Source organism: Lycium ferocissimum, chromosome 12 (assembly GCF_029784015.1).
Source record: "Lycium ferocissimum isolate CSIRO_LF1 chromosome 12, AGI_CSIRO_Lferr_CH_V1, whole genome shotgun sequence".
Taxonomy (NCBI): Eukaryota; Viridiplantae; Streptophyta; class Magnoliopsida; order Solanales; family Solanaceae; genus Lycium; species Lycium ferocissimum.
This window is the reverse complement of record NC_081353.1, coordinates 43,349,227-43,376,295: the sequence shown is the minus strand read 5'-3', so window position 1 is coordinate 43,376,295 and position 27,069 is coordinate 43,349,227. Positions and strand designations below refer to the sequence as shown.

General features: G+C 33.6%; 2 long non-coding RNA genes across 2 annotated transcripts in view; both read right to left on the bottom strand.

The window, feature by feature from the left end:
• Positions 1 to 5,634: 5,634 nt before the first annotated feature.
• On the bottom strand, positions 5,635 to 8,383 carry LOC132040107 (uncharacterized). The gene is made up of 2 exons (XR_009410561.1): positions 6,040 to 8,383; positions 5,635 to 5,964 (listed from the first exon to the last, which is right to left on the bottom strand). It is a non-coding gene; the product is annotated as an uncharacterized LOC132040107 (long non-coding RNA).
• Positions 8,384 to 20,642: 12,259 nt separating this feature from the next.
• The window catches only part of LOC132039813 (uncharacterized), a 21,983-nt gene continuing 15,556 nt past the window's right edge, over positions 20,643 to 27,069 (bottom strand). Inside the window, exons 2-3 of the long non-coding RNA XR_009410486.1 lie at positions 22,277 to 22,346; positions 20,643 to 20,891 (exon numbers count right to left, since the gene is read on the bottom strand). This is a non-coding gene — a long non-coding RNA (uncharacterized LOC132039813). The remainder of the gene's footprint in view (positions 20,892 to 22,276; positions 22,347 to 27,069) is intronic.

Genomic DNA, 27,069 nt, shown 5'->3' with positions numbered 1-27,069 from the left:
TCTTGTTTTGAAGCTTGAGTGAGTTTCAGAAAAACCAAGTAGCCTGGTTTTTATTCTTGTTAAGATTTGTAGCTTGCACCTTCTATTTTCACTTGAACTATTTGCCTTAATTTGATTATGAGGAACTTTTTGATCAATAAAACTTGTTTGTTTTGTTTGGATGTCTTTCTTAACACCTAGATTGCTATCAAAAGATTTTAAAAAGAATGAGGAGTTAATCTGTTGAATATAGTTGATCCTGTGCCACTATAATTTTAGTAATTTTCCACTGCCGGCATTTTTGCATAAACTGTCCTTTTATTTATGAGTATGATAATTATGGGCTTGAAAGCATTGTAATTCATTTTTTGGCTTTATAAATTAAATAATTGACCTCGGCTATTTACTAATGTTTTGTACACCTATCTTTTGTGATCTTCCCAATTTGTTGGTGAGTTTATCGAGGCCCACCAACTCCATTAGATCGAGTCGACATCAACCATGGATGGACTGAGCATTTGAAGCATAATTTGGAGCAGATAAAATTACATGCATTTTTATTCTGTTGGGCTTGGTAGGCCCAAATCCAACCTCATATTATTTACTTGACAAATTGATGAAATATGCTTCATTGGAACCTTTAAAAATTGTCACAAATTTCGAGTCGCCAAAAGATTATTTCTAAGTTATAAAAACTGATTTTGATAAAAAATGGACATGTAAAAAAAATGATTTTGGGACAGAAACTGCTTTATGGATAAAAATAGTTTTTTTTTATTTTTCAAACGTAAACTATGATTTTGGACAAAAAAGGACTTGACAAATTTTATGGACATTGAGACAAATTGGGAACATACCTATGGAAAATTTGGACAAATGGACTTAAAATTACTTTGGACTAATTTGGACTAAAAAAACAAAAAAAAATCTAAAAATGTAAAAAATGGTTAACATATGGACAATAATAGTATGCCAAAGAGATTTTTATAAAACCTAAAACTAAAAATCTCTTTTCTAAAAAACTCAGGTGGGCTTACATGGTGTTCTACTTAGGTTAACGACTTCGGGTTTTAAACTAGGTATTCTAGTCTGAAACCCAAAATGCCCAGTTTTGGGCAAAACTCTTCCATTTTTATTTCTTGCAAATGAGTAATTTTTGCATAAATGACTAACCTTTATTTGTGGAAATATAAAACAGTTTTTATAAAAAATAATTTATATCTACAAGGCATACTATTAGAACTAGTAGGTCAACCATATTTTATGGATCCTTAATATCGGGGTGCCTAACACTTTCCCTGAGGGATCACCAGAACCCTTACCCAAACTTTGATATCTATCGGTTTCTTTTAAAACTTAGCCATTTTAAATGAACTCTTTCGAACAGGTTTTCCTAACTTACCTATAAGTTAGGTGGCGACTCTAAAAACAATGTCCATTTAGAGTACCATCCACGTAGAAGTATATTTTTCTTTTTTCCTGGTACGATTGACAACCGTACTTTCCCGGGACATTTTTCTTTTTAAATGAGGCAAGTGTAAATCCGAATCGGAAAAAATAGAACCGCTACATGTATACCAAAATAGCATTGCATTATTGACCAGTATTTTAAAATGTATATTTTTTAACATGACAACTAATTTGAGTGGAGAATAAAAAAACTAAGGACTTTTTGAAAATCCGCCTTGAAATTGAATTTGGGTGAAATTGAGTGCCATTACACAATTTTGGTATATTCATATGATCAAGTAATTGCTTTATCAAAGTGTAATTGAGGGGGAGTAATTGCGCTCCTCAATTCTCTTGGAGGTGTTGTGAGCACAATACCGTGTATTCTTTGATTCTTCTATACTAAATTTTTTTCGTGATTTGAGGGTTGTTAGAAATTATTTCTCGAACATAGAATGACGCAAACCTCATTGTAATGTATTTGATCTTCATGCACTTCGATGCAGCAGCAATCGTGCTAAAAAATGGAAAAGTATATGACGACGAGTCACTTTTCCAACCTAACGACTTCCTTTGTACCTTATTTCTATTCGACAAAGATATTATCCCTTGTTTCATCAACTACTTTGTATAAGACATAACCTTTGTCAACTTGCATCTCGCGTGTCGGACGTGCATCCTGTGCACCGCACGTACATTTCGTGTTAATTAGTAAACATATTTTAAAATCACACACACACACACACACACACACATATAGTATTTTAACATTAAAGAAACGTTTTTGACCTATCTACATCGTGCAATTTTCCAACAAAGGGGTGTCAATTGACTCTTCTTGGACGAGGAAAGCTTTGTCCCTGCTTGGACTACGCACATAGCGGGATCTTAGTGTACATGACTGCTTCTGTTTCTTAATCTACTGAAAACCTAGCTTCTGCAACTTATATATTATAGTTTACATAGAGGGATTTTTAATAATCTTTAAGAGGTAGTTCATGTTATCATTGCAAACTATCTTTCGTAAAAACTTTTAGATCCTGAAAGCAGTAGCTACTAGATTGGTCGAGACGTTACAAGATTATTGGAGAGATTGCGCATGGACTACTTTACCTTCACAAGGATTCTCGCCTCAGAATTATACACCGTGATCTCAAAGCAAGCAATATACTCTTAGATGCAGAAATGAACCCCAAAATATCAGATTTTGGAATGGCAAGAATATTTGGGATTGCTCAAAGTGAAGAAATAACAAACAAGATTGTTAGGGGCATAGTGAGTTTTAAAACTATGTTGATATATTCTATTATCTTGTGTCGTCCATTGAATCATTCAATAGATGCACACTTCTATATAGAATTTGGAAGCTGTAAAGACCCTTTTCTCTTAAAATTACATTTTTCTCTGACTAACCTTCTTGCTTGTTTGTTGCTTTATAGAGGTTATATGTCACCGAAGTATGCTACACACGAACACTAATCTGTTAAATCTGATGTTTTCAGGTTTGGTGTTCTGCTTTTGGAGATCACAAGTAGGAAAAAGAATAGTTCATTTTACCAATCAGAGGGTGCTGAAGATCTTTTTAGCTATGTAAATTTATATTCATAACTACTACATATTTCTATTATGTTAGTCCTATTATAACGGAAAATGTGCCTTTGAAAGTATTTGATTTGCCTTACATTTTTCATCCGTTTACTTTTCTTTTATGAACGCCTTGCATTATTAATTTCATCTCTTATTTTCCCCTTCCTCAACGGCTATGCAGCTTGGGTCTAACATTTGTCACAGTGGACTACATAGATAGACAAAAGGTCTAAATTTATCCATAAACTATCATGTTTTACATATGCTCTTTGCAATGATTTGAAGTGTACTCTTGAACAACTAAAAATGTCCAAATATACACATGGACAATAGAGAAAGGTCCATATGTACATCTACATGGTTTTCACCGTAATAGTCAAATCAGGTCAATTTTTTCACAATAGAGTACAATTAGTGAGAGGGCATATTTGAGACGAAAGATAATGGTGGGGCCTCCTATGAGTCAAAAGTTAACCTAAAAAAGGCATATATAAGACAAATCACAAACCGTCAGGGGGTATACTTGGGCATTTTCCGTATACTAATGATAAATTTGAATAATTGGTGGATAAATCTCGTGTGTGTGTATATATATATATATAGTCAAAAGGTAACCTAAAAAGGGCATATATAAGACAAATCACAAACCGTCAGGGGGTATACTTGGGCATTTTCCGTATACTAATGCTAAATTTGAACCATTGGTGGATTAATCTTGTGTGTATATATATGTATATATGTATATATGTGTGTGTGTATACGTATGTATGTGTATGTATACACACACACACACACACATACTAGATTGGGGCAGAATGAAAGAGAATTAGGGAAATTTGCAAACAAATAGGGCAAAATCGCAGAAGATATGAACCCTATAAATAATTGGGGAAGAACAGCTGAAGAACAGTAACAGGAAATCAACCAAGTCTCGATCCGATTAGTTCGAGTACCTGCTCTGATACCATGTTAAAACTTGAATCTAAAATGCGGAATTGAAATATCAGAGAAACCAAAATAGAGAAACTTCGACAAATAATAGAGGAATTAACGGCAGAAATAAGAAGAAAAGAACATAATATAGAGAATGAAGAGGGAGAATCGCAGCTTCCATGATGAAGGAGAGAAATGGAGCTTCTGGTGTATAGTGTATACACCGATCCAGAGACCAGAAGCATCCCTACACTGATGCGGTGGCTGTTTAGCTTTTAGGTTGAGATACGTTGTCTAAAATGCCCATTAGGTAGGAATTTAATGCCATAAAGCTGACACGTCGAAACCAAAGCTTTTCTAATATATAGTAACATTCGGTTATATAGAATTAATTTCATTCCAATTAAATTTTCAGATAAATTGAGTTCAGATTTCAATTGTTTGCTTGAATAGAAAACAGCTTGAGATTCTTGTATTGGACTTTTATATATTTGGTAGATCCAATGATCGAATTTTTATGATTGGTAAGTTGAGCCTCTTTTCCACTCTCTCTTAACGAGCGTGTTAGGGACGCGCACAGATGTAGGATTTATTGATCGACTTTGATTGGGCTGCTGTAGTGGTCTAGGCTTGTCTTGTTGGACTTAGTTGTTGGAGAACTGCCAAGGCCCAAATTAAGTTCACAAATTGCCATAAGGGTCATCTTGACCTTTTTTTTTTTTTTTTTGCGTGCTTAACAATATTTTTTTCAAAAATAGCTCCCAGGCAAAGCTTTTGTTGTCTCTCGGGCATAAGTTGTGGATATAAATTAGTTTTGCCTATAAGATAGAAGTTCAAGATATTTCAAGGCAATGAACATGTTTAATTGACCACAAGTTCTATTTTATAGGCAAAAGACAAAACTCATACCTGATGGTAAACCTATTAACCGGTTCGAACCGGACCGGACCGGTTAACAAACCAGCCAATTTCCGGTTTAAAAACAGGAACCGGTGGCCGCTCGGTTTACCAAATAACCGAAACCTAGGACCGGTTCAAAAGTGTCCAAAACCTTTTTTGTTTTTATTTTTTGTATATATATATATATATATATATATATATATATATATATATATATATATATATATATATATATATATATATATATATATATATATATATTATAGTATTTATTAGTATATAGTAGGTATATTTACATATGTTATATAAGTTTATAAGTAAAGTTTATATATTTAACTAATAGCAATACAACATATACGTATATCTATATATTAAGTTATATAAGTTTATAAGTAAAGTTTATATATTTACTGACTAACAGCAATACATCATATACATATATCTATATATTAAGTTATATGCTTAAGTTATACTATATATACCTAAAATATACTAAGAATATACTTATATATATCAATATACTTAGGTTATACATATATATATATATATATGTTTAAGTTATATGTATACTATATATACTATATATTATAACTTAAGTTATTTATAGCTTAATTTTTTTCTAAGTTTATAAATTCGTATTTTATAAATTAAGTATATTTATATTATAAGTATATTCTTAGTATATTTTAGTTATTTTTCAAGTATATAACTTTCTAGTTTTAATTTAAGTAGATGTATATTATAAGTATATTCTTAGTATATTTTTTGTGTATTCCTAACTTAATATAAGTAAAAATATGAACACAAGTAAATAGAAGAAAGCTCAATGAGCAATATATTTTATTCATTCTTGGATAACATTTATTTGCAAGTTGTAATTTTTTTTAACTTGCAAATAATACATGAGTTGCAAAAAAATAGTAGAATAATAAAATCACCAATTCTCAATCATTTGGTTAATTTCCCTCATATCATATTCGGCCATGGAGATATCTTCAAAGTCTTCCATTTGGTCTGCTCCACTTGCTATCAAATCTTCAATCTCTTCCTCTTCGCCTTCCACCGCTTCTAAGTTTTGGTTGCGTCACTCCGATCTAATCCAATTGCGAATGCACACTAGTACTTGCAAGCTAAATCCGGATAATGAGTGTCTATGGTATCCAATTTATTGTCTTCCTTGGCTAAATGCACTCTCCGAAGCCACGGTTGATACTTGAACCGTAAGGATATCTCGAACCATTCTTGAGAGTATCGTATGACTTGCCTTATATTTCTTCCACCATGCTAAGACGTCCAAATCATCTAGTTCCTTGATATCCACATTTGGCTGCATCAAATAAAAGTGATATTCATCAAAGTTTGCATTACAAGAAGGAGTTGGATGTGAATGTAAAACTTTTAAATGCGACAAACCCGACAAGCCCTTTTTGCTACTTTGAGAAGTAGTAGGGCGTGGAGCAACGGGTGTAGCATGTTCTTCCAAATTAGAATAATGACTAAAAACTTTTCTAAACTCGGCATCAATAGCGAGGTCGGCTTCAGCTAAAGATGGTTCAACTCCCTCTTCAATTTCTAAAAATGTATAAATTTGATTAACCAATGCTTTAGTATAAGACACTTTTAAACAAGGATTTAAAAGAGAACCCAATATAAATAAAGTTGGGATGAAAAAAAATACTTCTTAAATTTTGTTGTCATATAAAAAATAGCCGCTTGATAACCGGGTTTATGTTTATACTCTTGTAAAACTCTAGCTATTTCCGCTAAGTAGGCTAAAATTTCGATTACCGTGGGATAGAATTATTTAAAAAAAGCAAGAGTTGCATTATAAAAATTTTCTAAGAGTTCAACACATTCCTTAACATCTTCCCAATGCGTAAAATTTAACCAATCATCATTATTAATATTATATTTGTTGTGAACTTGTTGTATGGGAATCCTATACTCATATGCTTATTGTAGCATAATGTAAGTGTAGTTCCACCTAGTCTCAATTTCTACTTGAATTTTCCTAGGTCTAAGGTTATTTTCCACACAACAATTCTTAAAATCTCTCGATCTTCCCCTATTAGCATTACAAAAAAGAAACGCAACCGCCTCTCTAACTTTTTGAATAGAATCGTCAAAACACACAAGGCCATCTTTAACAATTAAGTTTAAAATGTGACAACTACATCTCACATGAAAAATATTTTTTAGCGGAGGGTTTAATTCTCTTTTTAAAAGACCAATCGCCTTTATATTATTAGAAGCATTATCTAAAGCAATACAAAGTGTTTTTCTATAAATGTTAAAAAATCTCATAATAGTAGACATTGAATCCGCTAAATTTTTTTCATCGTGACGACCTTTCCCTTCATCATATAAAAAAGCTATAATTCTTTTTTGCATAACCCAATTATCATCAACCCAATGACATGTAATAGCAACAAAATCTAACTTGTTAAGACTAAGACCCAAATCAGCGGTAAGAAAAACATTACAATTTAAAGAATTAAATACATGGCGCAAATAAAATCTATATTTTTTATACAAATCTATAACATCCGCTCTACAAGTACTTCTAGGAATACCCTCAAATAACGGATTATAACAACGTTGAATGTAAGTAACAAACCCCAAACCCGAAGGAAAGGAAAATGGTAAACAATCATAAGCTACCATTTTAGCTATTTCTACATGCTCTTTTTTCTTGTCATACTTAAAATTTTTACCGGTTCGTGGGTCTATCGTCATTTGAATACCCCCACATTTGAACCCGTTTGCTCTCCCCAAACATTCATATGTTTCTTTCTCATATGACCATTTAGTGTACCCGTTCCACCATCCTTACTAGTTCCTTGTCTAAAAACAAATACTTGTCCACATATGTTACATTTAGCTGTTTGGCTTTCCTTATTCTTAGTCATATGTTTCCAAATTTTAGCGGTTGGCTTACGAGTTCAAGGCAGTTTGTCTTGTGTATGTGATTGTGCAGGACATGTATCTCCTATGGGATTTTCGGGGGCTTGTGTTTCATCATCATCATCATCAATTTCATTAAAAGTGTCGGTATAATGTTGTTGCATTGCCTCATGATCTAAAAGTGAATTATTTTCACCAACATCAATACCTAAATTAGGTGTTTCTTCCACAAATGTTTCCTCATTAAACCCACCCCTAACAATACCACTACTACCAGCACCACGTCTAAATCTCTTCGTCATTATTAAATATAATTAATTTAAATCACAAGAAAATAAATTGCAACAAATTAAATTGCGTAAATTAAATTGCGAAAAATAAAGATAGAGTTGGAACGAAGGTACCAAATTGCTGGACTAATTTCCAACAAAGTGAAGGCGGCTAGAATTGCAAATCCACCAAAGCTACTTCGGATTGTTGTAAAATCACCAACTCCACCAACAATATTATAATTGCAAAATTAATAATTGAAACTATAATAAGACTTTATAATATTTAATTGAGAGAAATTTAAAGTGGCTAATTGTTGCAAAGTAACTATAATTGAGAGATTGAGAGAAAGAGAAGAGTGAATTGGTGTGGATTAAACTGGAAATGGAGAGGGGTTTATATAGGGGTGGGGGATGGGTTAAAGTGTTAAAAAAAAGTTTGGGGGGTTAGGGGGGCCAAAATGTGGGTTTGGGACCGATTGGCAACGACCATTTTTGCAAATAGAACGTTGGCCAACGGTCCAACTAAGTAGCCCAACGGCTACATTTTTTTTTTAATTTGACCGGTTTTATCGGTTTAACCGGTCCGGTTCCGGTTCTAAAAAAATTAAAACCGGACCGGTATTTAATAAACGGTTAACCGAAACCGGTTAACTGGTTCAACCGGTTTCGATTTCGATTTTACCTATCCGGTTACCAGTTTGAACCGGTTAACCCGAACCGGTTGACGGGCTTACCTGATGGGAAACAAAGCCAAAGCTTTTGTTACCCATCAGGCATAAGTTTTAGCTTTTGCATATAAGACAGAAGTTAAGGATAATTCAAGATAGTGAATTAACCTACTTAATTGACCACAAATTCTGTCTTATAGGTAAAAGTTAGAACTTATGCCTGATGGGCAAAAAAAGTTCTTCACAACGAATATTTGCAAGTTAAGGTTTTTTTCAAAAATTTTTTTTGTTAAGTGAGGACAAAAATTTAAAACTGGAAACTTTTGATGACACCATGTACACGTCATTTCCTGATTTTCTTTGAAGACTGAACTGTTATCCGAATTGTAATATAACTATCGTCATTTTCTATCAGGAACGCTATGTCATTTTCAGTCCCGGCATATTTTGGATGCTTGAAGGCTCCGTTGACACGAAGTGATTTAGAAAGATTCTTCTTAAAAAAAAATTGTTAAGCGGGGACAAAAATTTAAAACCGGAAACTTTTGAGGACACCACACGTCATTTCCTGATTTTCTTTAAAGACTGAACTGTTATCCGAATTGTAATACGCTAACTATAGCAATACGTATATGCTTATCTCTTTTTATTTGGATCTGATTTATGATTCTTGATAAAGAAAACAGTAAAAGAACAGTTACTATTTGACAGCTGCCACTGATGTAGTTCTGTAACATTTGTTCGTGATCACTAATGAAGAATCTCCATATATAATTGTCAATTATTGTGCAACTTGCATCATTTGCATTATGTGACGTTGCAACTTGCAGCTGGTCGATATTTATTTATTCATTCTCCAATTATCGAGCAGATTAATTTAAACCAGGAAAGGGGAACATCTGCCTAGAAGAATAGTATTATTATGCATAGTGGTAGCAATTAACTACACGAAAATTATTTATTATAGGATTCCCAATGATTAACTTTCTTGTTTAGAGCTAATTAAAACATGAGGCACGATGATAACCTCCACTAATATTACCTAGGATAATCCTTCCCAAATTGGCCATAAAGAGGTGCATTCTATATTGCTTGACTTCTAAGAGCAGTTTTGAACTAACCTTGTTTGAAGTTTGAAAAAACAATTTTTTACTTAAAGTCTTTTTCCTTGCTTACGTGAAGTAAAATGGGAAAGTCTGATAATAGGAAAATATATATATATATTTATACAAGAAAGATATTCTTCATTTGTTTTAGCCAAGTAGAGATCTAGTAGCGTAGTTGGTTGACTATCTGAACTTTCATTTTGTTAGTGAGGTTTTGAATCCCCACGTTGTAATACCCTCCCCCATTCCCCCTTCCCCTACCCCCTATGTAATAATAATAATAATAAAAATGGTCTTAGCCATTTATCATATTGACCAACCATTACTTTTTAGGGTTAATTAAAATCAAATATTTATATTTCCTATACTATAAAGATTCTATACTTATGTACATCCGTATGAGGTATATCCACAAGTATGTATATTAAAAATATAATTATTAAAAACCAAATAAAATTATAAATAATTTTTTTTAGGTACTTATGTCTTGTTACTATGCTTCATAACGGATATACCCCATAGAAGGTGTAAATGTAGGATTTTCATAATACAACAAAGGCTGGATCTAAGATTTTCACTAAGGATCGGAGTTCGAAATATTAAAATGTAGTGTCTGGAATTTGAACTTAGAACCTCGAAGTGAATTTTGAACCTCTTATACCACTAATCCAACATTTATTCTTGTGTTTAATGAATTCTAAATATATATACACACACACAAAAAAAAAACATTTACCTTATGTATACAAAGTAATTTTGCCGAGAAGGTGTTGAAAATCTTATGGAAAATACTTGATCACGAACCTTGTTGGAAAGTACTTGATCACGAACTTTGAAGGAAATTCTTGAAAGCTTAAGGCATATCAATTAAGACACTATCCTTAAGGATATTTCACCCAAAGATAGGTGTATTCCCCAGGATTCAACAAGCTCTTCCAAAGATAAAAGTAGGAGCCAAAATCTAACAAAGATTTCACAAAGAAGAAAACCTAACATAATAGAATTTGGGGGAAAGAAGTTTTGTTAATCTTCATCTACTCCAAATGAAAAGAACTGGAGTATATATGGATAAAGGATCATCCTCATCAGAATAGCTAGCCTCCAACTCCAACGTTAATAGAAAGTTATTGCAATAATAAAGAGCTAGGCTAATAATGGGTCCAATAAAGGCTATTCAAGGAGTTATACGTTTTTCATATTTTACTCAAGGATCAATTTTCTGTTAGTATATAATCCTATAAAACAGACATTGGGTATATGAAGATAATTGGCAATGAGTTGTAACATTAAATCATATAATGACTAATTAAGAATTTGGCCAACTTGAATAATAAGACTCATCGAATGATATTTAATGGAATGAATTTAGACAAGAATTTCTTTTTGAGATATCACATGAATTTTCCAACAGAAGGTTAGGGTGAACACCGTCCTGCCCCTCTATATCCGCCCTGAATATAGGTATATAAGTATTTGATTTTGAAAAATAAAAAGTGTATTTGGAATTGAGTTATATTATAAGGATATTTAATTAACCACAGAGCAGATCACTAGATTTCAACGAGACAATTACTTCATTAACAAAATAAGAAACAGTACTTTCACAACGTGGACGGTGGATCGTACGAAGGTATTATAGAAAGGAGAAATCACTTTTCTTGGTCATTGGTGCGTGTCTATATTTGTTTCTGCTGATGATTGACACTTGTCCATCCTTTTTAGTTGGAAGTGTTGGAGCTCTAATTATCATAATTAATTAATTTTCCTTGGTTTTTGCTTAAAACTCTCTTCACTGAATGGTTCATTCGTAACGAGGAATCTTACTGGTTCCTTAAATCTTGTTCACGTGGGAGCTCATCCAACTAGACGTTACTAGTTCACAATCCCTAGAAACATATTCGATTGAAGAATTTATATATTCTGATACACAATGTGGATACTGTACTAATTGTATAGTTCAATAATGGAGAAAACATATAAATTCACTCTTAAATTTATCTTAAAAAGTTATTTATAGATCTTAACATTTTGGACAGTCTCTTACCCCTATATAATTGGTCGAAGTAAAATTAATACCTCTAAAGTAGGGGTTGCAAGTGATAATACAACCTGTAAGGTCCTATGAGCGGTGGAATCAGTACTTTTGATAGCACTACAAGAAAGTATAGAAATTGCAACAGCTCTTTTGGCAACAAAAATAATATAGTTGGCATTCAATATTTGGCAACAACTTAATTTTATGGTTGACATATATGATGAATCTTTTAAAAATGAACTATTTTTTGTTGCCAAAAATTTAATTTTGTTGCCATATAGTATTGACTATTGTTGCAAAAAGTACTTTTGGCAACTAAGAAAAAAGTTGTTGCACGTCGTTGTAATAACAGCCGTTGGGAAAAATTTATGCAACAACAAAAAAAATGTTGCCAAAAGTACTTTTTGCAGCAATAACTTATCTATGGAAACAAACAAATTTTTGTTGCCGAATATCTTCTTTCTTGTAGTGCAAGGACATTCAAGTGATAATACAACCTGTAAGGTCCTATGAGGGGCGCGCAGAACCGGGACTCTTGTTAAGGGGATTCAAGAAGTTAAAGACAATGCCTCTAGCGAGACTCAAATTCTCGGAACAATGGCTAAACATTATGTCGTTCAGCTATTGAGTTGAAGTTCATATTGTGTCAACATGATTCAAAACTTAATATTTATATATAAAAAAACAAATTGACCTTATATATATAGTGTAATTTTCCGAGGAAGGGTTCAATTGAACCCCCTTGCACACCTTTAGTTCCGCCCCTGAAGACCTTAAATAATGGGCTTAGAAGGTGCACTTTCCGTTCAGGGAATTGCACAGCAAGCAAGATTTATTTGGAAAGGAGAGGGAAGAGGTAGGGTGGCGTGAGATATGTAGGGTGAGAAAGAAGATGGACTATGGAATTTTTATGAAAAAAGGAAGAAAATTTTAAGAAAAATTCAGATGTGAAGCGGGTGTATGACTGGGTAATTTGGGATTTTGGGTCTGAGAGGGGGTGTTGGTTTCAATTTGAAGAAGAATAGAGGGTAACAGGTCATCCGTAAAGTTAAGTGTGTCTCGTTTGTTTTTATTAAGATTAAGACGTCTGAATTTGAATACACATCTGAATATTATGATGTCGTATGAAGATTTGAATACTACATAATTAAAGCTATTCATTTTCTCATCATCTGAATGTATAAAACTTTTTTTTATTTAAAAATCAACAGATACAAAATGCAAAAAATTACTAATTATCAATTCTAGCCTATTGAGGATGGTGCTTGGCAGTGGTGTTGCCCGATAGTGGTGCTTATGGGTAGTAGATACAATGGTGCCCACGCTTTAAAATCCATTTATTTTGAATTTTTGATTAATTAATTTAAAAAGCACTTTTAAACCTGATAGTAGCGGTTACGATGGTGGGTAATAATCATAGTTGTTGTTGGTTTTTGATAATTATATATGGTGGATGATAGTGATAGTGATAGGCATGATGATGGTGAATGATAGCGGTGGTTGGCGCGATATGTAAGTGGATGGTGGTGATTGACGATATAAAAGGTTGATGGTAGTGATTGTCGATTGTGATTGGCAGGCTAAATTGTGGCTACATCGGTGGTGATAATTATAAATAGTGGCTAGTAATTGTTCTGTGCTGGTTGATGGCGATGCCGAGTATGGCTGAGGATTATGGTGATTCTAGGTGGTGTGTGGCAGTAATTGATAATAATGGATGACGATGATGATACCTAAATTGATAATGGTTGGTGGCGATGTTGCTTAGCGGTAAAAATAGATGGAAAAAAGGTGAAATGTCTGATGTTTGCAAAAAATTCAGATAGTTCAAATTTACTTTATCTAATGTCTAAGTCATTTCATCATTTACATATTTTCAATGTGACATTGATAACATCCTTTTTTTTTTTTTTTCTTTTTCTATTTTTCGCCCTTTTCCATCTTTTACTTTTTTCTTTATTTCCACTTTTATTTGGAGAAAGAGAGAGAAGAATATAAGTGAGACAAACAAAAGACATTTGCCATGAAAATTAGAACTTTTAAAGGGCCGGTGCACGACTTCCTTTCCTGGTAACCTTAAAATCCAAAAGAAAAAAACAGAAGCCATTATTACTCTGTCCTATTGGCATGTGGATGAATCTTTGTATCTTGTACGGTTGTACTAGTAGGTGGCGTTCTAAACAGAAACCTGACATTGCAATATTTTTTTTTTAAATTTATGCTTGAGCGGGGATTCGAATCCAGAACCTCATGATTTCTGCGTGAACGCTCAGGGTTGCAACGCGAAGGGCAAAAATTAAAGACAAGCAATATGAGGGGCATAATTTAAAGACCACAAATATGAGGGGCAAAATTTAAAGACCACCCCAAAAGAAGGGCAATCCACGCAAAAAAATGTTTTATTTTTGCTTTTCTTCCTTATGTCTGGTACTCATATTTAGGCCCTACTAAACCTTAATTCGCGACGGAAAGTTCCATATTGAGAACATAAGATCTCTTGACCTCTTATAATTTGAGTAGAGAAAATGTCTTTTTCAGATTTCTTATGTGTAAAAAATAAAATCTCTTGTAAAAAGGTCATAAAACTGAAAAAAAAAAAAAAAAAAGACTGTAAAGGGTCAAAAATCCATTTCTCCCAGATTGGGGAGGTGAAGCGCTTCCTAACAAAAGCGACTTCGTACTTAGGGAGACTCGAACTCGAGACCTCTCTGGTTAAGGATGAAAGAATATTTACACCTGTTTGGTTATATATGTTAGGTTCTTACTCCAAACTTAATTTAAGTTCGAAAAACTGGTTAGGACCAATTTCTCTAGTTAAAACAAAATTTCAATTTTTCACAAGTAGAATGCACGTTCAAACACAAATTCAGAACTTACAAATATCCTTTTATAACTTAATATTAATTTTTTTTTCACATATCACCCAGTTGATGTCCAAATGACTACTTACTCTTTTGGGATTTTTATTAGTTAAGATAATAATTGATTTCATTTTTTTTTTCACATAAAAATTTAACACAAAACAATAACAACATACCCAAAGGTAGTCGTCCCACACAGTGGGGTATGGAGAGAATAAGATATATGCAGACCTTACCTCACCTTTATAGGGTAGAGAGGCTGTTTCCGATAGATCCTCGGCTAAAAAAGAACGTAATCAAATGCAAAAATGTAAGAGAAATCAGACAGCAAAATATGAAAACACATAAAAATTTAGCATGTTTCACAAAATGTTTGGTGGCCTATTTTTCTTCTTCACATAAGCAATATACTTGTATAAGTTAAATGAGGATTTTTGTTTTATTTTATGTTGTATATATTATGAAACATGAGTGCAGAGAATAATAATGTGTGTATTCAAATCATTAAATTATAGAAATGAACCGTTATAGTTTTAAACTTTATGAGATGTTTTTCTATCAAACTAACCTTTCAATTGTTAATATAAAAAGATTCTTCTTGTCAGCAATATAGTACTCCATCTATTCTATTGTGCTACTGTATTTGACTAAACACGAATTTAAAATGTCTAACATGAGTTAAGAGTTGTTGGATCCATATTCCAATAAATATCTGACTTCAAAATTCAAATGTTATCATACGTTTATTAATGGAGACTTGGAGAGTTATACTTTTCAAAGACTTGAGGTGCTTTCTCTAATCTTTACAAATTGTGAAGTAATAGGTATGCGTTTATATAACAAATGTTATATTTGAAGAGAAGTAGTATTTGAAAGAAAAAAAAAAGTTATTTTAAAACTGAAATTGTGTTTGGACATGCATTTAACTTCAAAACAAGTAAAAGTTTTGTGAGTAGAAAAAAAATTACTGATCGAAATCACTTCTTCAAACTTTTTTAAACTTGAAACTCATCTTTAATTTTTTTTTCAAAAATTGTCCAATGTATAATCATATGTTGCTTTGCAAATTCTTCTTGAAAAGAAAAATCATATCCAAACGGGCCCTAGTAAAATTAACAAGTTTTATGAAATGTAATTTATTTGATGACAAAGGGGTATAAAGTAAACATAGATTATTATCCTTTAGAACGCCACCTACTAGTACAACTGTACAAGATACAAAGATTCATCCACATGCCAATAGGACAGAGTAATAATGGCTTCTGTTTTTGGATTTTAAGGTTACCAGGAAAGGAAGTCGTGCACCGGCCCTTTAAAAGTTCTAATTTTCATGGCAAATGTCTTTTGTTTGTCTCACTTATATTCTTCTCTCTCTTTCTCCAAATAAAAGTGGAAATAAAGAAAAAAGTAAAAGATGGAAAAGGGCGAAAAATAGAAAAAGAAAAAAAAGAAGAAGATGTTTTCAATGTCACATTGAAAATATGTAAATGATGAAATGACTTAGACATTAGATAAAGTAAATTTGAACTATCTGAATTTTTTGCAAACATCAGACATTTCATGTCCAAAAGCCACAAAAAAAAAAAAAAAAAAATCATGTCCAAGCCGGCCCTAAATCATCAGTCAACCCACCCAGTGAAGGGGTAAATCCGTCATCCAAAAATCTCACAGAAAAGGAAATTTATTTAAATGGAAATAATACTATTTTAGTACTAGTATTACCACGCGTCAGTGATCTATTGACGGCGGCGCTTTTTTCAGAACTTTTTATCAAATTATACTAAATCAAGTATTTCATTGGAACACGTGGCATTAAGACACAAAATACCATTAGTGGTTTTATAAGGAATCCTCTCTTCTCACGCCCTTTATTATCCTTTACATTACATACACTTTCCTCAAATAGAATATCCTAAGAAGAGTACTGCAATCTGCAAAGCCCTCATTTTTGTCTCCATCATCAGTACAAATATATTCACAAGTAAGTTTTCCCCTTTTCCCACTTTTTCGTTTCTTTAATTTCCTCGGAAAATCAAATCGAAAATTCCCTCGTTTTCCTCATTCCAACTCTGAAATCCGTACATTAGAGCTGCATTCAAAATTTTGAATCCAGAAAACAACTGTTGTGATTCTAGGTGCAAATTAAGTATATATAAATAATATTTTCTTCAGAGTAAACTATTTATATAAATAGTTATATATATATATATATATTATGTACATATAAGGTTCAAATAGGTGCAGTCAAATTTCTGCTAAAAACTGCATCCCATGTATTTGTTTCTACCTTTTTTCAGTGTGTGTTGAGGTTTCAGTATGCTCATATAGACTTGCAAATACAAACGCGGATCTAGGATTTTAATTTTATTAGTTTAGGACCTAGGTTTTGACCAATGAACCTATCACCTTGTTTGAGTTTTAGATTCATTTTTGACTATTTTCAACAATTTCAATGAGTCTCCTATAAGTTTAGGCTAAAAGTTATGGGTTCATATGAACTCAGTACTACTAGATTCACAAGTGTATGTTTTCTGATTTTTTGTATATATGCGTGTGTATACATATATAGAGAGAGAGATCGCGATGGGGAGAGGAAAGATAATGATAAGAAGGATCGACAATTCAACGAGCAGGCAAGTGACATTCTCGAAGAGGAGGAACGGATTGTTGAAGAAGGCCAAGGAGCTAGCAATCCTATGTGATGCGGAGGTTGGCGTTATCATCTTCTCCAGTACTAGCAAGCTCCATGAATATTCAAACACCAGGTTCTTTCCAATATCTCTTTGACTTTTTTTTCTTTTCTATCTAGCTATATATAGATCCTAGTAAGTAATTTTGAAGTGTTAGTGCTTTTATCTCGGTGTTTAACGTATTTATATGGATTAGATCTACGTGCCTAATCATTTTGACTATATAAATTTGTATCTTTTCGAATTTTGAAGTAAATTAAAATGCTATCAAATAGCTAAGTTCAGGAATAACACTACTAGAAACAGAGGTTTTTCCCATTGATATTCAGTGGGAAATTTGTGTTATAAAACATGATTTTCCCATATCATTCCCATTAAACTAGCTCAGTGGAAAAACGCATGGTGGGAAACAAGTTTTCCATTGAAACACTGGGAAACTTTCTAATTTTTTTTGTGTGAAAAGACTACTGTTTAGGTTTTTCCTACCGACATTCAGAGAATAGCCACTTAACATTTTTCGAAAAAATGGTGATTTTTTAGTAGTGTAATTAAGACTTGATAATTTAAGGGGTGACCAAGTTTGGGGAGAGTCTTTAGATATCTGCCATTAATTAATGTAGTGTTGATTCTAATGTGTGTTTTCCGTTTGCCATAGGAGTTCAACTAAAATAACTAGGATGAGCATATAACTCGAGATTTTATGATCCAAGTGATCCATTTTAAAGAATATGCTACATTTAAGTGCACATTTTCTGTTTAATTTGCTAGTGTGTCGCTTAATGTGCTAAGTATTAGGTGTATATTTTGGATTAAGACTTAACTATATATAATGTGCAAAGACAGTCTCATATATGCTCTTTTGGTAATCTTTTGCCTAATCAATGTGTTAGCATACTTGTTCATAAAAGAGAACGATGTTCTAAAAATCTTTAATTTAATCAAAGTTTAAGTTTCCCTAAAGTAGCGTGAGTCAATTTGCAATATCTTGTGGCTTTGTTCATCTTGAAGAGACTCGCCTGTATTTCCCCAAATAGTAAATAAACAACATCTATTTAATGATACTGATATTTCACGGCAAAGTCTTTCTTCTTCAATTCATTTTTTCCTATTTTTCTAACATTATCTGGAGTATTGGGAAGTCTTGTTCCTAATTTAGTAATCGTGGAATTTGAACTTAAGTTGACACTGTTATATTCCGAGCTAGCCCCTCTTTATTCCTTTTTTTTTCTAAATCAAAGTATTAAGAACCTCTATTTGAATTTGGGTAAAGCTGGAAAGTCTATTGATATACAAAAAGCTAAAAAGGTCCTTACACATTCTCCTTTTATTTTACATACATATCAATTTCTCTAAGGTTTTTCTATCACGAGTTTCTGTTGTTCAAGAACACAAGCATCTATGCCATTGAATGTATATCGACACAACAAAGTTTGAACATCAATGGCTTACTCCCACAAAGTTTGTGTTGTTGTCCATGTTGATTTGTCTCGTGTTAGTAAAGTTATTTTCAAACAGTTATTTTGGATATATATCTCAAAATAGTTGGACTTGAACAAAAACTTTAAAAGATTACCTTAGACACTGGAGGATCAGTGAACTACGTAAAACAAATAGTTGCGTCTGAAGTTGATTAAATTTGACTAATTGGTTCTTCTACATTGAGCAAATTTTGGATTATCAGTGCTAACGAGAAGTTCTATAGCTAAAACATGTGCTCATGGAATATCAAGCAGCAACAATAATACCTTCAATCTCGAACAAGTTAAAGATCAGCTATATGAACCTCACTGACCAGGTTTCCTCATTTAAATTCATCTCATGGTAATATTCTTTTAAAAAAAAAAAAAAAAAAAAAAAAAAAGAAGAAGAAAAAGAAGGAAAAAAACTAGAAGTTCACTATATTTCCTATTAGCATAAGAATCTCTAATAAGGCTAAAGACTCTACAGAAGTATAAGACCTAAAGTAGACATATCACATGACATATTCCGACTAATCGTATGCTAGTATAAATTTTGTTCGTTTTCTAAGTCTGCACCGATTTCAAAATCATCAAACCTAGACCAAAATACTTGGAAGATGTGGCAATTATATTATTTTGTTTTTTTTCGACGGCGTGACATCAAGCAAACTTCAACGTACCTTGACTATTCCATTAGATAATTCCAACCTCCTACCAAAGACAGATAGGGGATAATTCTGTCTATCAAAACTTAGGTAAATGAGAAGAAATCACCCAGATGTGAACATTCTATTAGAAAAAGCTTGCCACAATCTAAATCTCATAAAAATTCACCCACTATCACGCTCCAAAATTCGTTAATCACATATGACCCACCCCATACACTATCCGTATCGAGCGAACCAATCTCATATGCGAAATCGTTAATAAAAAATCCATACATAAAACCTTTTGATATACATGATGAAAATAAAAATAAAAGTAATGTACCTTCATGTATGTCGCTTATGAAATCAATATTTACAAAGTTATCCATGGGCATCCACGACAAAAAAATGAGACTAATCACATGCGCATATTTACTTGAAGAAATAGAAGAAACATGTATCGCACGTGTAAAATCTGTGCCAATCCTATATAAATATTATCCCATAACGGTATTCAAAAGTTGGTACATGAAATTTTAAAGAATTAGAATGAAATTGTAATGAGAAGTAATCCATGTGAAAATTTTGATGCATATATTTGTGTCAAGGGTCTTGAATATGTAACTGCTCAAGATATTATTTTGCCGCTTTATGTAGAAATCATCGATAATACACAACATATAACTAATTTACCAATTAATTTTCACCCACATTGGGTATATACACCAACCCAGTATCCTTTTTTATTTGGGTTGATTACGGAGGTATTTAGTCAAATGTTGAGAGCGACTAGCTTGGGGTGGATATATGGATTCAGAATTGATGATGATGAAGGCAATAAGATGGAGATTTCATATGTACTATATGATGACAATATCCTGTTATTTTCTAAAGCACATAATATCTCTATTTGAGGGTAATTATGCTGCTTTAGAAGTTATTTCTAGTCTGAAGAACATTTGTCAAAAAGTAGTATTTTTTTATCAACGCACAAGATTCAATTGATGAATATTTGAGATTTTGGGCCGTAAAATAAAAACCTTTCCCACCACAATTTTGGGCTTTCTTTGGATGCGAAAAGAAAGGAAATGGGTGTATCAACATTTCCCTTGACGGAAGATTACCTTTGATTAATAATGTATTGGATGACATTCTTATTGTTGAAAAAGTAAACTAGATTCATCTCAAGTACATGAGTTAACTACTTAGTTCATGTATTAAGAAATCAATGAGGATGCATGTATAATTTCGTTCATGTACTGAGAAAGATAAGAAGTATAAGATTAAATTAATACATTGTGTCTCCTATTGTAAAAATATTAGCAATGTATAAAGTTTGCTAGTAGTAACCATTCTTAGTCCTTATCTCTAAGAATCAAACTCCAGATCTCATCGCCATCCTGCTCACGCAAATGTATAAAGAGGTTAGAAGGCTTTCAATTCATTCGTAATATTAACTTTCAATAAAGAAGAAAGCTCGTTATAACAAGAATTTTCGACCTTTTTCTTTATTTAAATTAGAAATATGCCTAAACAGTTCTTTAAATACGTTAGCATTGTAGCCATTTTAGGTAGTCAAGTTGACCTAAGTATAAAAAAATCATTTTCCTCACTTGTCTTCACAAGAAAATGATTTTTCAACATTTGGTATCAGAGCTACTTGTCTTGAAGTACAAGTGGAGAACCCAAATTTTGAAAATTCAAAATAAGGAGTATACTTAATTGATATGAATGTAAATGAGATTAACTACAATAGCTATGGGAATGTTGGACTAGAGAAGCACCAGAATTTTCAATACTTAGTATCAAAGCTACTTATCTTGAAAAATATGTGAAGAACACATATTCTAGAAGATTTGAAAGAATGAATATACATATTTATATGAATGAGATTAACGATACAACTATGAGGATGTTGGACTAGAGAATTACCAACTTGAAGAAATTCTTTGGGTAGGTGAAATTACTAAGATTTCAGTTAAATTATTTTTGAAGGATTTTTCTAGGGAAAGGAGCCTAAAAAATGTGTCAACCCTAGAAAAATATTTGCTTATGAAATAGCTGCCCGACGACGAATCTTGAATAGAGAGGTATTGAATGATGTAACTTTCATGAGCAAGATGAATGAGAAAATCTACATTCTCATCTATTGAAGGATCGATGTAGAGATCATGTCTGCGAAGATTTTTTTATGTGGAACCCAAGTGAAAATAAAGATGACGATTAAGATGATGACGAGGATGAAGATGAGGGAATACAAGGAAGAATTAAAGGATGACAGGGTTGTTACAAGAGTTATGTATACGACCATTGAATTCACGATTTAATTTGTGGTGGTTGTCGTTGCAAAGTCCAAGAATTTTGACACCATTATCACTGATGAACCTGACTATTTTCAAGTCCATGAAGAAAAACGAAATGAACCAAAACAAGAATCAATTGCACAAGCTTTGCAACCAAAACTTTCTATCACGACCCAAAATTAAAAGTCGTGATGGCACTTATTCCCACCCGATAGGTAAGCCAATTCAACCATTTACCAAGCCAATTAAGTTAAAGATGCGGAAAGCAAGAGATAAGTCAAATGCCCAAATACTATGTCTTTCATTAAAAAATAGGTGCGGAAATACAAATACCACCCAAGACAGGTGTTATGTGTACAAAAGCCACTACGAATACAATACAAGGCCAAAATCCATTGATACACTGTCTAGGTACAAATGGAAGACATGAATAAATAAAAGATATAGGGAGAAGGGTGATGCAGATCAAGCAAACAGCTCACCACGATCTCCTGTAATCACGGTCTCAAACTCAAATGGCTCTGCGGATCCAACTTGAACTTAGAACCTAATCTGCACCACAAAGAGTGCAAAAAGTGTAGCATGAGTACAACCACTAGTACTCCGTATGTATCATAGGCCGACAGCGAAAGAAAAAATGTATAAGATATAAAGACCGAACACATAAGTACCGATCAACTAAAACAAGTATGTCACCAACATACAGTACAAGAGATTATTCATGCTTCAAGTAACAACCGCAAGCAAGCATGAATTACAAGTAGAGTAGTATAAGAATGAATGAATGAATGTAATGCAATGCCCTGGCTAATATCTATCCCGATACACACATGCTATAGGCCATGCCATATAGTCATGACCTTTGGGGACTTACTAAGTCCATATACTTGTCACTATACCGCCAGGGTCATTTCTCTTCGGACTGTGACCACTTACTGTACCGCCTGACTTCACTACTGTACTGTAAGAACCTCACTATACCGCCCGACTTTACCACCGAACTGTGAGAATGTCACGACCCGAACTACGGGCCATGACGGGTATCCGGGGCTAACCACCGAACACCACTCATGTTGCTACTTATCTGCTCTCATTCATGATATATGTATATGATCATAGAAAATTATCATCATTTGAAACATATTTACTTTTAGAGAAAAGACATCATTTCCCCCTGGAACTTGGCAGCAAAACTCACTTTAGCAACTAAACTTAACTGGTAATTATTTACCCCCCTAAACAACTTAACCGATAATTATTTACCCCCTTAGCGGCTCGGACCAGTTGAGTGTATTACACTCGCGCCACGTCATTGCCACATCATTGCCAGGTCATTGCCACGTCAAAAATTACCAACTCTTCATTTTTTATTTTTCTTTTATTATTTTTTCTCTTTCTTCTACTTTCTCCTCATTCTCACCAACACCGCCGCCCCGCCACCAACACCGCCGCCGCCCCACCTTCTTCCGCCCCTCCACCCCCACCCCAGCTGCATTGTGATTTCTTCATTATTGAAGAACACCACCACCACCATATTGAAGTCGAAGTCCACCGTATTACATCACGGGGAACTTCACGCTTAAGGTGTCAAACAAGAAATTGATTAGGTTGAGCCTTCATATACACACACATTTCATTAGGATATCGAGGAAAGTACATTAACGTCTTCTTTAGCAATGCCATAAACGGTGAAAGAACGTAAATACAACTATCCTTGTGGTGAAAGCACGTTTCATTGTACGAGCTTCCATTACATTTGTTCTTTAGGAAGTATAGGGAGTGAGTAGATTCATTTCTCCTCCACCAATGAGCTAATCTAATAAATAATTAACTTTCGGTAGAAGGAGCCCAAACAATAAGCATTCAAGGATATCGGCTAACTCTCGCATTTTCATATTTTCTTTTGTTATTTCCTCTATCGGTGATGCTTTCCTTTCCAAAATACTCAACTCCTCTTGAACACCGAAAATCACTACACGTATCAATGTATTAAGTTTTCCTAATACTAATAACCGGATAATACAACGAATATAAGAAACGATATGAGAACGAACGAGCATAACTAAACATAACTAAAAGTCGCCCCCTCCGGCGGACTTTTTTTTAAACACAACTAAAAGTGCTGCGCCGGACCGAATAACTAAACATAACTAAAAGTACGCCTCCGGCGGACTTTTAGTTAAACACAACTAAAAGTCTATTTGATCCGATAACTAAATATAACTAAAAGTACGCCCCCTCCAAGATATTCGACTTTTGCATTTCTAAGAAAGTATGCCTCAGATCGAGCTTGCATTTTAATCTTCTTATGCAGATAATGTTCCAACTCACATGCTTAATCTCAGTTTACAAATTAACAACAATTAACATAAGTATGAATTCAGCTTGAGACAAGCAACCCAAGCAATAAGCATTCAAGGATATCTGCTAACTCACGCATTTTCATATTTTCTTTTGTTATTTCCTCTATCGGTGATGCTTTCCTTTCCAAAATACTCAACTCTCTTGAACCCGAAAATCACCACACGTATCAATGTATTAAGTTTTCCTAATACTAATAACTGCACAATACAAAGAATATAAGAAACGATATGAGAACGTACAGGCATAACTAAACATAACTAAAGTCGCATTTCCTCCCCTCACGTGACCTTTTAGTTAAACACAACTAAAAGTCCGCCGATCCGCATAACTAAATATAACTAAAAGTCCGCTTCTCCAAAGATATTCAAATTTTGCATTTCTAAGAAAGTATGCCTCGATCGAGCTTGCATTTTAATCTTCTTATGCAGATAATGTTCCAACTCACATCTTAATCTCGATTTACAAATTAACAACAATTAACATAAGTATGAATTCACTTGAGACAATGCAACCCATAATTCCAAATCCACCGTTTGAATAACAATAACAATTGTCATTGTTATTGTTAACACAAATAACAATAGTAGCGACCACCCCGCCCCTCTTCTTCGGATTAGGTGGGTGCATTCAATTGATAACAATAATATTTCTTTGGAAGACAAGAATTGTAATTTCGATAGCCAAGATTGTTCCTTGAATATGTAATAAGAAATTAAAGTAACTAGAGCTTAATAACAAAATCCAGGAACAACACTAGAGAGAAAACCAACACGGCAAGAACAAAGCAAATGTCAATTTTATGCAAATGTCAACTTTATGCATTTGAATGACATTTCACGGTGGTCGAATTTGAGTTGGGTTTGTTAACTCAACAAATTTAATCTCTTTATTTGTGTCAAATCAAACCCATAAATTAAATCTATATACAAAGAAACAAAAAAGAAGAAAAAATAGTGGGAACTCTGAAGTAGAACGCGAGAAAGAAGGGAAAGAATAAGAAAGAAAAGGAAAAAGTTAATTTAAAATAGAAAATAAAATATTAAGAAAATCTTAATATATCATCCAATTAGAAGATGACATACGTATAGTTGGGATCACTTTTAGTGTTTATTTTTTCCTCCCACGCGCTTTTAAGAGATTGAGTACACTTTCTTGCCCGTCACCCGTTAAGGGGGGTAAATAATTATCAGTTAAGTTGTTTAGGGGGGTAAATAATTACCAGTTAAGTTTAGTTGCTAAAGTGAGTTTTGCTGCCAAGTTCCAGGGGGAAATGATGTCTTTTCTCTTACTTTTACGAACATAAGCCCTTCGGCTATCAAAATAATATACATACATGCATATACATGAAAACTATGGGACCATGCTGCCCACACTGCGTATCTACGAGCCTCTACTAGAGTACTAGACATATGGACGGGACAGGACCTCGTCGTGCCCAAAAATGAATATATACATATGTGTACCAAAAGAATAGTCAACGACCTCCTGAGAACGGAGTGCCTCAAATCAAACGCCTCAGCTCTCCCATGAGTCCGGGTCACCTCCCTGCACTACTCGCGTGGGCATGAACACAGCGTCCGAAGAAAAGGACGTCAGTACGAACATTGTACTGAGTATGTAAGGCATAAACAACAATGAGACATCAATGAAATAGGAGAGCATCAAATGAAGAGCAATCTGTAACTGACTGTATCATATCATAACAGAGACAATGCATGCTAGTTTACTCTCATAGTCATCATCATGTCATATATGCATAAATGTATAAGCTGCCCGACCATATAGGTACGGTGTGATAATCAATAACATTAGCCTGCGTCCAGGCCTCCCGCGTCCGGGGTATCATCTCGTCGCCCACTGGTGCAGCCATGCCATTTGGCCACAGTGTATAATGTCCCGCCTTGGCGGTGACTGCCCGGCCATATAGGCGCGGTGTAATCTCATCATATGCTCATTACAACATGCTCATTATAATATGATCATCATAATATGCCTATTATAATATGCTCATCATAGAATACTCATCACAATGCGTGCACAGAGACTCATAGATAATCATACTTTATCGGGGTGACATAAGGTCGTAGACCCCCGACTTCATTATGGAGCATTCATAAGCATTCTGCCTCACCTTGGACGAACAAACATAAGGTGAGTGTATACAATGATCAACATCAATGGGCTATGTATAGCTTCATTAGCTTAATTGAAACTTCATATCATAGGCTATAGCATCTCTAGACTTAAGCTTATCATTATCACTATCATGATCGTAGCATATCTCTTATCTCGTATGACTATTCATGAACAATGACTCATAGTCTTCTTGAAGATGGAACATTCATAATAAGAGAGGAAATTCATGCCATGGGATTCATGCCTTAGAAAGAAAGGACTAGCCTCACATACCTTTGTCGCTTAACTATTCTATCGCTTGCTCGTTCTCCTTTTATGCTCACGTCTTTACCTTCAAAAGAGTTCGTATCGTCATTAGCTAGGCAATTACAAGAACGTGCTTCTTAAGGCTAAAGAAAATTGGGCAGCGTTTCCTTTGTTTATACTACTTTCCGCCATATTCCATATCATCTCCCAACATTCATAACAACAATCACAATATCGCTAGCAACAATCGTCATTCATTTACTTAATTCACATTTCACAATTCTACTCCAATTCTCCAAAATCATGACCAAGGTCTATTATCGCATACTTTCACATATAATGCTCATTTCATGTTATAAATGTCATTCATAACGCATTTATAATCTCAACGTAACCATTTTCATGATTCACTCCAACTACTATTCCACAATGACATTATTCACCCATTTAAGACCCATTTTCTATACTTTCTTCTACCATCCATGTGTTTCAACCTATTAATACTTCAAACAACATAGAAAGATCATGA